The sequence below is a fragment of the Oxyura jamaicensis genome, chromosome 13, assembly GCF_011077185.1.
Source record: "Oxyura jamaicensis isolate SHBP4307 breed ruddy duck chromosome 13, BPBGC_Ojam_1.0, whole genome shotgun sequence".
In the NCBI taxonomy this organism is placed as follows: domain Eukaryota; kingdom Metazoa; phylum Chordata; class Aves; order Anseriformes; family Anatidae; genus Oxyura; species Oxyura jamaicensis.
The window spans coordinates 16,897,930-16,908,514 of record NC_048905.1 but is presented as its reverse complement, the minus strand read 5'-3'; positions in this window follow the sequence as shown (position 1 = coordinate 16,908,514).

Sequence of the window (10,585 nt, the reverse complement as noted above, 5' to 3'; positions counted from 1 at the left end):
TTTGGGTTTTACTGCTGTGGGGCCTGAAATTTTCCCCAGAAGAAGAGAGAGGGTCAGAATTTGACGCAAAGAAGTTAAACCTGAAATTTGACGGAGATAGTTTCCTGAAATACAGGATTTATTGTGTTTAATGCTACGAGGTTATAGCATATAAACAATATTTTCTGCAGCAGAGGAATACAGAGATACTGTTCTAGCTAAAAATGAAAAAGCTTGGATGGCTTCACGGGCCTGTAATAGGTAGCAAAGTTCACAGCCTTCACCTTCAAGTCTCCAGTTGAAATTTAGATTGATTGTGACTAAAAGTAATTTCTGTCTGACAGCTCATGTGAAGAGAGTTACTTCATTTCATAACAAATGTGTGGCCAACAGCCTAAAATTATTATCACAATTTAACAAGTCCGTTGGCAGTCCCAGAGGCACCGCGAACTGCTAGAAGTCAATCCTGCCTGCCTGGGATCGAGGGAAGCCAAGGTGGGGAGGGAAAGGAACAGAAGCAAATCTATGAGTGTTATAACTCTTCTGGGGAAGAGCTCACGAATTTAATTGCCTGAGCCTCTCTGCAGGAGCAGAATTTACCTACTTCCTCACACAGCGCTGCCGGCTGGCTAATGTGTTATTTTTATTCCGCAGAGCTGAGCCTTCCCGTTGGAAATGGAAAATGTTATAGCTTCACGGGGTTGACCGTAAAATAAATAAATAAATAAATAAATAAATAAATAAACAGATTTTTTTGGCCAGCAGTGTGGAAGGCCATTCACATAGAGATAAAAAGCCTAACCAACCCCAACTGAAAATGAAGGCACAGTAGGCAGGGTGCAGACTGGCAGGGTGCTCAGCCTCAGCCAGCAGGCACCTCCCAGGAGTTTGAGCATTTCAGGTCATGACTGCTTAGGAAGGAGATGATTTTTTTTGATTTTCTTCATGCTATAACGTGTCCTTTTCTGTCCTGGGAGGGAGATGCATCACAGAGCAGTTCTGGCAACTGCCAAAAACGAGGCTGAGTTGTGTGCCTCAGTTAAACACCCCAAATTGGGTGGGATGAGCCAGGCCACGTTAACTCAGCGCAAAGCTCTTCTGCATCCGCCGCCTAACAAAGACTTTCCAGTAGAGCTCCTATTACCTAATTCAATATATATTTTTCTATTTCAAATAAAACTGAAGAAGCAATGAAGCAAAGCAATAAGCCTATATTCATTCAAATTTTAAATTATTTTTGCTCATATCTGAGAAAAGTTCACTGCCTTTCCCAGAGTAATTGATGTGTTTGTAGAAAAAAGAATTTAAAGGACCCAGAAAGGCATGCTCATGAAACGTGGAATTTCAACTCTTCCTAAATAAAAGCGCCAGGCAAAATATTTGCAAACGTACCTACTCAGGAACCTGAAATGCAAAGCGGTTTCTCTGACCAACCACAGCTAAAAGTACTCATATCATTAAGCTGTAATAATATGGTATTAAACTTAAATAATAATTAAGAAGTAGTGATTGTCTATTAGTGACAATCCTAAGGAAGAGAAAGTGAGGGTGAATTAAAGCTACTGGCAAAGCACATATTCAGCTTTACTGTTTCAGTTAGTCTCATGCTGGCACTGCCTCATGCATCTTTGCTACACGTACAGAATATGGGAGCAAATCCAATGAAGCCGCTCTGGAAAACCTGTATTTCACAGCTCGGGATATGGCGTATCATGCAGAACACAGAACCCATCAAGACAACCATTCATCGACGAAAAGCAAATCTTAATAAATCAAAGTAAACCATCGCCAAGGCATGAGGTTTTATACCCATATATTTATCCATCTGTACGCATGCATATATGATAAGAGTCTACAGATGGATTCTTACAAAAAACTGGGGAGATAGTTTTATGTTAAGGAAAAACTGAGTATAACTGAGGAATGAATTATTTATTATGACCTGGGGCAGCTTTAAATTATGAACTTTTTCACATTTGATTTTTATGCCTCGGTGTACCAGCTTTTTTCTCTCTGCGCATGTTCTATATTTTCTTTGTCAGCTGAGTTTTTCCACATGGTGCATGGGACAAATTCTGTCTTTAGGTGAGCAAAATGGCATTGATTTCAGCCAGTGAGTGATATATGTGTACAACCAAGGACTATGTTTTGTTCTGGATGAAGCAACCACTCTCACTGATTTATACCCTATATTTTCAAAAGTGCAATAACCACATTGCATCATTTAAACAAGAAACATTTACATCATCCAAAAAGCTGAGGTATGCAATTCACGCAGGAGAGCAGAAGAACATCCTTAGGTCAAGAAAAGTGATTACTGCTACGGCTACCAGCAACACTTAAATGCCGTAATAGCCTCTGATAATAGAAGATGTTAGGTTTGCAAAGAAAAGTGTGTTTGTACTTTGTGACAAAAACATTAACAGAAAAAAAAATAAAAGTTTTCAAAGTACAACTGAAGCATGGAATAAAATAGAGAGAGCTCTTTAGCATCTCCAAGAATGGTACTTAGTCATCCATATCTTCCATAGTGAAAGCAATACAAATGTCTCAATAAAATCTATTAATTCCTATATTCTTCCTGGCTACCAGCTCTAAAAAGTTGTTTAAAAAAAAAAAAAAAAAAAAAAAAGAATTATTGGATCTCTAATTCCTCCTTTTGTGGATCCTATTATTTTTTTTTTGCAATTTTACTACAGAACTTCCATATTCTCAACATAATGCTAAGAAAATCAAACCACCTTCATCGGTGACACTGTACTGGTTCCCAGTTTGTCACTACCGTGAAACTATTCCACTAAGGTCTTGTCAAAACAGGGGAGGTCTGAAACTGACACTGGAATAAATGATAACTGATCTTCATAATAAATATTGTAAAGCATGAGCTCATTTGGACTACTCTAGATGATGATTGATTTTGAATCCTTCCCCCTTCCCCCCCCAAAAAAAGGCTAAAAGTGATCTAACTTAGGTAATACGCATTTTTTTTAATATTTTATACTATTGAACGCAACTTCAGTTTGTTACATGAGCATTTTGACAGGTGTTTGGTTTTGCTTGTCTCATTCTTATTGTTGCTTATAGAGAAGTAAACTTCCAAAATTACCACTGGTCTTCAGCAGTTGTGATGAGAAATGCTCAGAAATGCCTCAGCTTGAGCAGGACTGCATCAGGTACAAGGTCAGATGTAAGTTTGTCCGAAATCCATCTGTAACTAGTCCCTAGCAAAGTCCCTGCTGAAATCTTGGTCAAGGCAGATAACACCTAAAAAATACTGCAATAAGAGTATGCACCTTCTGCAACCATAAATTCTGGGAATGTTTCATGAAAGGGCCCGTCAGTTGTGGCAGTACTTTATGGTGTGATTTGCACGAGTTTTTAGAAACTAGCAGTTTCTCACTTTAGCAGCTGCAACTATCTGAGCACCAACAGCTGTGGTATCGAGCCTTGGAAGCTTAGAGAAGGTGAGTCGTTTTGCTCCTTGGCTGGGCTGTGTGCGCACCACATCTCTGATCTATTTTTGTCAAGAAAATAGAGTTTCAGGGATCACATTTTGGAGACTAAGAAGATATTAAGTCGTACAGGGAATCATAACATTTGAAGATTGTGTTCCATCACTCTTAAAAAAATCCATAGGTTGATGTGAGATTATTGAGAAACACGGTCACACTTCTCACTCCAGCCCAAGGCTGCCTTGTCTTTTTACACCATGAGCTCATCAGAGCACAGAACATCTGCTGTTTGGAATTTATGCGGTTCTTGGTATAATATGGCCCAGGTATGGTAGTTTCTCAAGCTTTACCATAAAGAAAATAATGAATAACTAGAGAGAGTTTTGTCTCCGAAGGATGGACACTACAGCAAACTCTTCTAAGCTATTTACTCGTTGGAAGGGTCAGCTGCACGCGACATCTTTGACTAACTCCTGCATCAGTATAAGCTCAAACATTCCAGTTTCTCTAGACCAGATTTCACACCAAGTGGCTTTCCAGACAGGTTAAAAAAAGAGTAATTTTCATCATTGTGGAACAAAAGCACTAAAGCTCCTTCTGATTGTAATAAAGAGAAAAGATGTTATTGCGGGATGCATCCATCTCCCAGGTCTGGAAAGGATATACAACGTGCTCCAACTTACCTCGTGCTCACTGCAGGCATTCAATCTAAACAATCATTTTGGAGTTTAACAGAAGACAATACAAAATACCATGCAATCACTGCCAACAGCTTTTGATGACAAAGAGCAAACACATAGGGAATCCTCTCAGTTTAACAATGTAGATAAAAGGACATTTTTATATTTCCAAATGATACTCAAGGCTCAGGTGTTGCAGACAATACAAAAATAATGCAATATTGCTTCTCTCCAATGCACTTTTACTTCTGGAGTCGAGGTTAGTTCACCTATATTGATTCACTGATGGTGTTTTTTCTCTACCAGCTTCACACCCTGTTTTGTGTGGGGTCAGTGCACATACAGAAATAATACTAAACCTAGGAGAAAAAAATAAGGGTATTTATGAGACTAGACTTGAAATTGCCTCCTTGCTCCATTTAGTCCTTTAAGAACAAGAAAGCAGAATTCTTTCATGCTTCCATTGCCTGTCATATTTGCGGACATTTTTTTTCCACAGCACCTAAAAAAACACACCTGTTACCTTGAAATCCCAACAGAGTATTTGCATACTGGCTGGGGAAGAGCAGAAAATGGAGAGGAGAAAAATAAGCACTGGTATGCCCGGTCCTCCAATGCAATAGGCAACAACGGTTTCCAGCATTTTTATTAACATACAATTTTTAATGCCTTCAGAGGAAGTTCTCTTGAAGCATAAATTCTGACACCTAAGACTCAGAAAGCTTAGAAGAGCAAAGGTGTCTCTTCTGGGCAACATACACTGCCTCACGTGAAGTTAGAAAGAAAGGTTAGCATGCCACCAGAGCACGAGGAGACTGCACCCGTCTGATTTTACTCCAGTTTTTCACAGCTCCGACACTACCGTCCTGTTATACAAGCCATTACTTTCACCTCCAGTGAAACAGAACAAAACCAGACTTTAAATTTGCTTTCAGCTGGGCACAGATAGGAGTTTTGGCCAAATATCTGCATATAGACAACAGAAGCAAAGAATTGCAGTGCTGTTCCTTCAGTTCTCCTGTCTCTTTTTGCTCTAAATGCCAACATTTTATAGTTTTTTTTCCCCCTTTCTTATTCTTCATGAAAACACTTCCAGTACAGCGTAATTTTCCAGGCAAATTGCAGACTTGTCAGATCACCTGATTAAGAGCCCCGTATTCATTACTATAAAAACCAACATGCTCGCTGAATCATTAAAAAGCAGATTGGTCAGTAATAATAAAGGGTTTTCTGCTAATAAATACAGCTTGGCATGCCTAATTCAGTGTCCTACTCAAATACCAACGATGAAGAATTTAACTTTTAAAACGTACATTACTGCATGTAATATTAGTACATTGCTCTTCGTAAGGAGCATTACTACTGTCCTTAAAGGGCAGTCAGTTCATGTATTAATTATTTCCATCGGAGAGTGCATTGATTTCTTGAAAATCTTTCCATGCATAAAAGCAATTTGAATATTGTATACGGTTAAACCCTCTCAATCAGCTTGAACACAAAGACCAGCGATGTACTTGAATTCAAGAGCTACCATCAGAAATGCAAGCACGGTTAATCGAGCTCAGCGCACTCCCCATTCCTGTACGTCCACGGGCCAAACACCCACAGGCACACACATTCTGACCTCCCCTCTGCCGGCCACGAGGAAGCAGCTAAAATGGACAAGGTGTGGGTAGAAGAACCAGACTGCAGGTAAATATTATGTGGCAGAAGGATGTATCTTGAGAAGTTCATTAAGGAACATGGAGAAATATTCACAGGGAGAGTTTGGATGGCACCATACGGATCCTAAGCTGCAAAAACCACATAAGGTTGCTGCTCTCAGCATTGTGGGACTGGCTTTGTTACTTGCTACTCCTCTTGCACCAGAGTTCGTAAAGAAAATGTTTAATGGCTGCTGCTGGTGCACGTCTAACCCTTGAATTTTGCTGTCTTAAAAATATGGGAGAACTGTGATTTGCAGCTTCAACAGTTTTTAATAAACCCTTTTGTAGCTCTAAAAATAACAAAATCCAAAAAGATACTGAATTTGTGAGAGACAATGTAATCGGGGCACAAACACTGACAAAACTCCTCCTGTCATGAACCAACACAGCACACCTTTGTGCAGTTGTCACGTTGAATAGTTTCCACAAACCTTCATAAACAAGTTCTATCAATGAATTAAGTGCCAACTGCGTGCTTAGTAGTAAGCAGCGAATACGTAAGAATATTTGCATTGTGTAGCAAATCTCAGGTTAAAATTCAGTACATATTTAGACTGTTGTCAGCTTTTGGTTGCACCTTAAATAAGACCTAGGTCTGATTTTGTGACTGAATGAGAATTATTGGACATTATTACTTCCTTCTATTGTTTTCAACCTCTGTGGCTTACTTGGAAGATAATTTTAGCCCCTAGGCACAATCAACAAAGGAACCTCCAAGTTCCATAAAAATGTCTCCAATGAAAGAACTTTCTCATCTTCTCTTGTCTTTCTGATAAACTTGTATTTAAACAACAATATTTACAAAGAAATCCTTCCACAATAATTTCTGGCAGCACTCAAGAAGGGTCAAGAGAATTCCATGTTCTGGAAATAAATATCTACACACTGTCAGAAGCTCAGCTGATAGTACCTGGAGCTCAGGAGTGCTACCAGCAATTACTCTGTAGAACCAGCGTGCTCAGTGAAAATCCTATTGAAGAGGAAAAAGGTCAGGAAATCTGTCATTTTAGAAGGATGATCTTAGCGGTATGTAAAGGAGTTCTCAAAATGTGCACTCGTGTCTTCTGACCAAGGCAACAGGATTATGATTATTGAAATGCTCCCAATTTGTTATAATTGCTCATCACTGCTACAATGCAGATTATTTCTTCTAAATAAAAGATCTCATTTTGATTTGAAAGATTTAAAGTGTTTTGCTCCCTTCGTGTTATCATGAGCACTTAACTCACAGGCTAAAGAAATTTAAATTCAGAACAAAGAAACCAGAGTATACGGGCACACGGGGCTGAGTATCCAAAAACATGGAGTCGCTGTGCCAGCTCTCAGAGAGATTGTTCAAAATCGTACACGGGCTTGTAAGCTAAGTAAAACACAGATAAAAATGTTGAACAAATAAACAAACAAACAACGCCTCACTACAAAAACACGCCACTGAAAGCAAATCCTTTGATGAGAAATTTAACATTTGCAACAGCGATTTGTTGGGCCCAGCCCAACTCACTAGATAGGAGCAAGTCCAGAGCTAAGAATATAAATTTCAAGAGTGCTCTTGGTTGCTGATAGGTGCTGCCTAATGGCAGGAAGTCATTTTCCTGCTCAGAAGAAGCTCCTGGTTTCCATGTGATTTAAAATGCCACCAGAAATAAAGGAATTATCAAGGCTTGGCCTTGATATACGAGCCTATTTAAATCCCCGGGGTGAGAAGCAGAGCTAAGGACTACTCTTCCAAAACAGCCTGAACAGGATCATTAAGCAGTGCAGTAATAGCTTGGAATTGGTTCCTGCGGTACGAGGATGAAGCTGGAGTGGGTGTGCTGGAAAGAGCTGCTCGATTACAGATGGCTGACTGGAGAGGCTAAACGGGGCTAGGACACAGCGAACAGCTCGGGCTGCTGAAAGGCTGCAGGTGGGGCTGGGCATGCACCGAGCACTCCTTACTTGTTAAGGCCAGATGGAAGCTCGGATTCTTTCCATGCACTGAAGGAATCTGGCTTCCCAAATGTGTCCTTTGGGGAGAAGTGGTCCTCCGATGGCTGATAGCCCAAAGTGGCATGCCCAAAGCTAGGGACAGTGGTCCCTGACTGTTCTGTACCTCTGAAAAGGAGGTCACCTGCACCTCTGGAAGTCAGGAAAAAAGGTTTTCCTTTTTTTTTTTTAACATGCATGGATTTGTTCAATAGGGTTGGAAAACTTAATACTATACAGTAAAAGTTCTTTGTCATCTGGAAGAGCTGCTTGCTGCTGGGTGCTGGCGCGTACAGGAGCCGAGCAATGGTGACTGGGAAAAAGGTTCCAAGACAATCTCATCCCTAATTATTCTGGCACAGCATTTTGCCATTGATTTTGCCCAATTCTGGAGATTTCTCGTAGAATTCCCAGCATAAACCACAGTAAACTCAGCTCTGTTCTAAATCATCAGAAATCCGGTGATTTCCTTTCAATGGTGTTTCCTTGGACTTGGCCCTATGAGGTCTGTTTGCCACTCACTGATTTCTCTCGCTGTGCTGAAATCCAGGGCCCCTATCCTACAAACATACACATGGACCTGTACTTTTATAGTAAGCAAGGTAACGTGCCTGCTCAGGCAAAAAGAGGGGAGAACGTAGGTAGGGTGTTGCAGAGCCTAGCCCTGAATTCCAGCAAGCACACTGAACATTTTGAGAGAAGAAATCTGAAAGGGGTAAGACAGCCACAGCTGGCCACCTGAATGCAATCACAGTTTGACAGATTGTTGCTTTCCCTGTGCCTGGTCCCAGAAGTGTCCTCGTATTCTCCCTGCTCCTTCAGCAGATAGCTGAGCCCTTTTAATAAAAGCCTGATGAATGGCCAATAGTAAATATTGTGCTTCTGCTTTGCATTCTTGGCTCATTTGTGCTCCTACTGATAAAGCACATGGGAAATTGTCCAAGACCTTGTGAAAACTCTCTGTCCAGCCCCAGTAAAGACAACAGAGGACTCATGTTCCACCATCCCCTCCATTTTGTCTCCAGATACACAAGACCCACCAAGTACTTCTGAGAGATCACAGGATGCCTCCTCTGATAAGTCTTTCTCTTCTTGAACAATTACCATGTAATAAACTATTTTATTGGTTTTGCTTACATACTGTATTTCTGAAAACAAAACAATAAATGGCTGTAAAACCAATAAAATGTACCAGGCTAGTGTTTTATTACAAACAAGCCAATACCATACACCGCAGCATATTTTTCAGCTCAATGCACCAGGCTTCTTATTGTCCAGGTGAACGTTCCCGGCTGTAAATTGCAGCACTATAGCTCTTTTCCGGCGTACTCTAAAACTTCTTTAGGTTGATGTGCCTTAAAACACTCCTAGTCCTTGGGCAAATTTATGGGGAGGATAAAGCCCAGCGGTTTTATGCCGAAGCATTTTTAACTTTGCTAGCCACCCTGGAAGTGCACTCAGAGGCTGCTCTGGGAGTGCAGACCGCATGGTTCAGCCGTCACCAGCCCTTTGCCAGCCCAGTCCTTGCAGACACAGCCCCGGGCTGCCCGCAGCACGCTGGGGCAGGCGTGATTCGGGCATTGATCCGGCCAGGGGACTCCTTCCCAACTTCCAGTGATGGTTCCCAAAGCAGGAACCCCGCACATCTTTCTGGCAATTATCACACTGACAGCAGCTACGAATAAGACTAATATTGAATAAAAAACCTTCAGTAAGACTCGTCAGTATGGTTCCACAAACTTTTCCTGTTCATTTTCTTCGCTCGACTCTCACTGTCCCAGTTAGAGTCACTGACTTGTTAGAGCAGCTACCCGGCATACCCAGCTGGAGCGCATCTACCACGGCTCTGTATCGCACTGCAGAGCTACAACCATCCACACGAGCCAATTTGTCAAAACCCTCACAAAGGAGAGGTCAGCTGTGGCTGGTGGTGAGCCTGAGACCCACCCACGTTCAGTTCTGCCCTGCTTTGTGCTGCCGGCTCTCACAAAGTACGAGCATACAGCTGAAGGTAGGATTTCTAAGACGCCTTTTTGTGAACTCAACGTCTGCATCTGTGAAATGACTACAGTAATAAATATGCACATGTGTTTAAAAAAATAATTACTGCAATTCCCATTCTTCACTACTGAATAAAGAGGTATTATTATTATTATTTCACACAGTATTAATACAGGTGTTATTTTTCCAGCAGCAGTCTCCAGTTCTCTGCGGTGCACGTGAAGTGGCAGTAGATTACAGGCATACATTTGCCTGGTGGCTGTCGGAATAACTTCATGCCCAGAAGCAAGCAGTTTTCTTAACACACCTTCAATCTTGTCAGCAGCACTTTGAGGCAGCAAGACTTTCCTGTCAGTCTCCGACAAGTGCAGTAGGACGAGGAAAAGTTTAAAATAATCCTTTCCAGAACACCGTGTCACAATTTATCATGTTGTGACAAACACCAGTTGCTTTCCCTTGGCTGTTTCCCACAAAAGCCGATCATCTTTAAAGAGAGCATTCTACATATTTTTTCCTCACAACTGTCACTTAGAATAACCAGCAACTAAACCCAACATTGACAACAGAAACCAAAAGTACTTCAGGACTGGAGGTGACGTCTGAGACCAGATACTAATATGACTGAAATCAATATCATAATCCATGCAGGAAGCCTATTTCTTCCTTTTGCATCCTGCCAAAAATCACTTCCCTACACATCGCTGCTGCTTTGCTTAGCACATGGCCAACCCGACCTCCAAAGTCCTTGGTGTTCATTTCTTGCACCCAGTGCTGAATAAATGCAGGGGCAGACTCTAGGAAA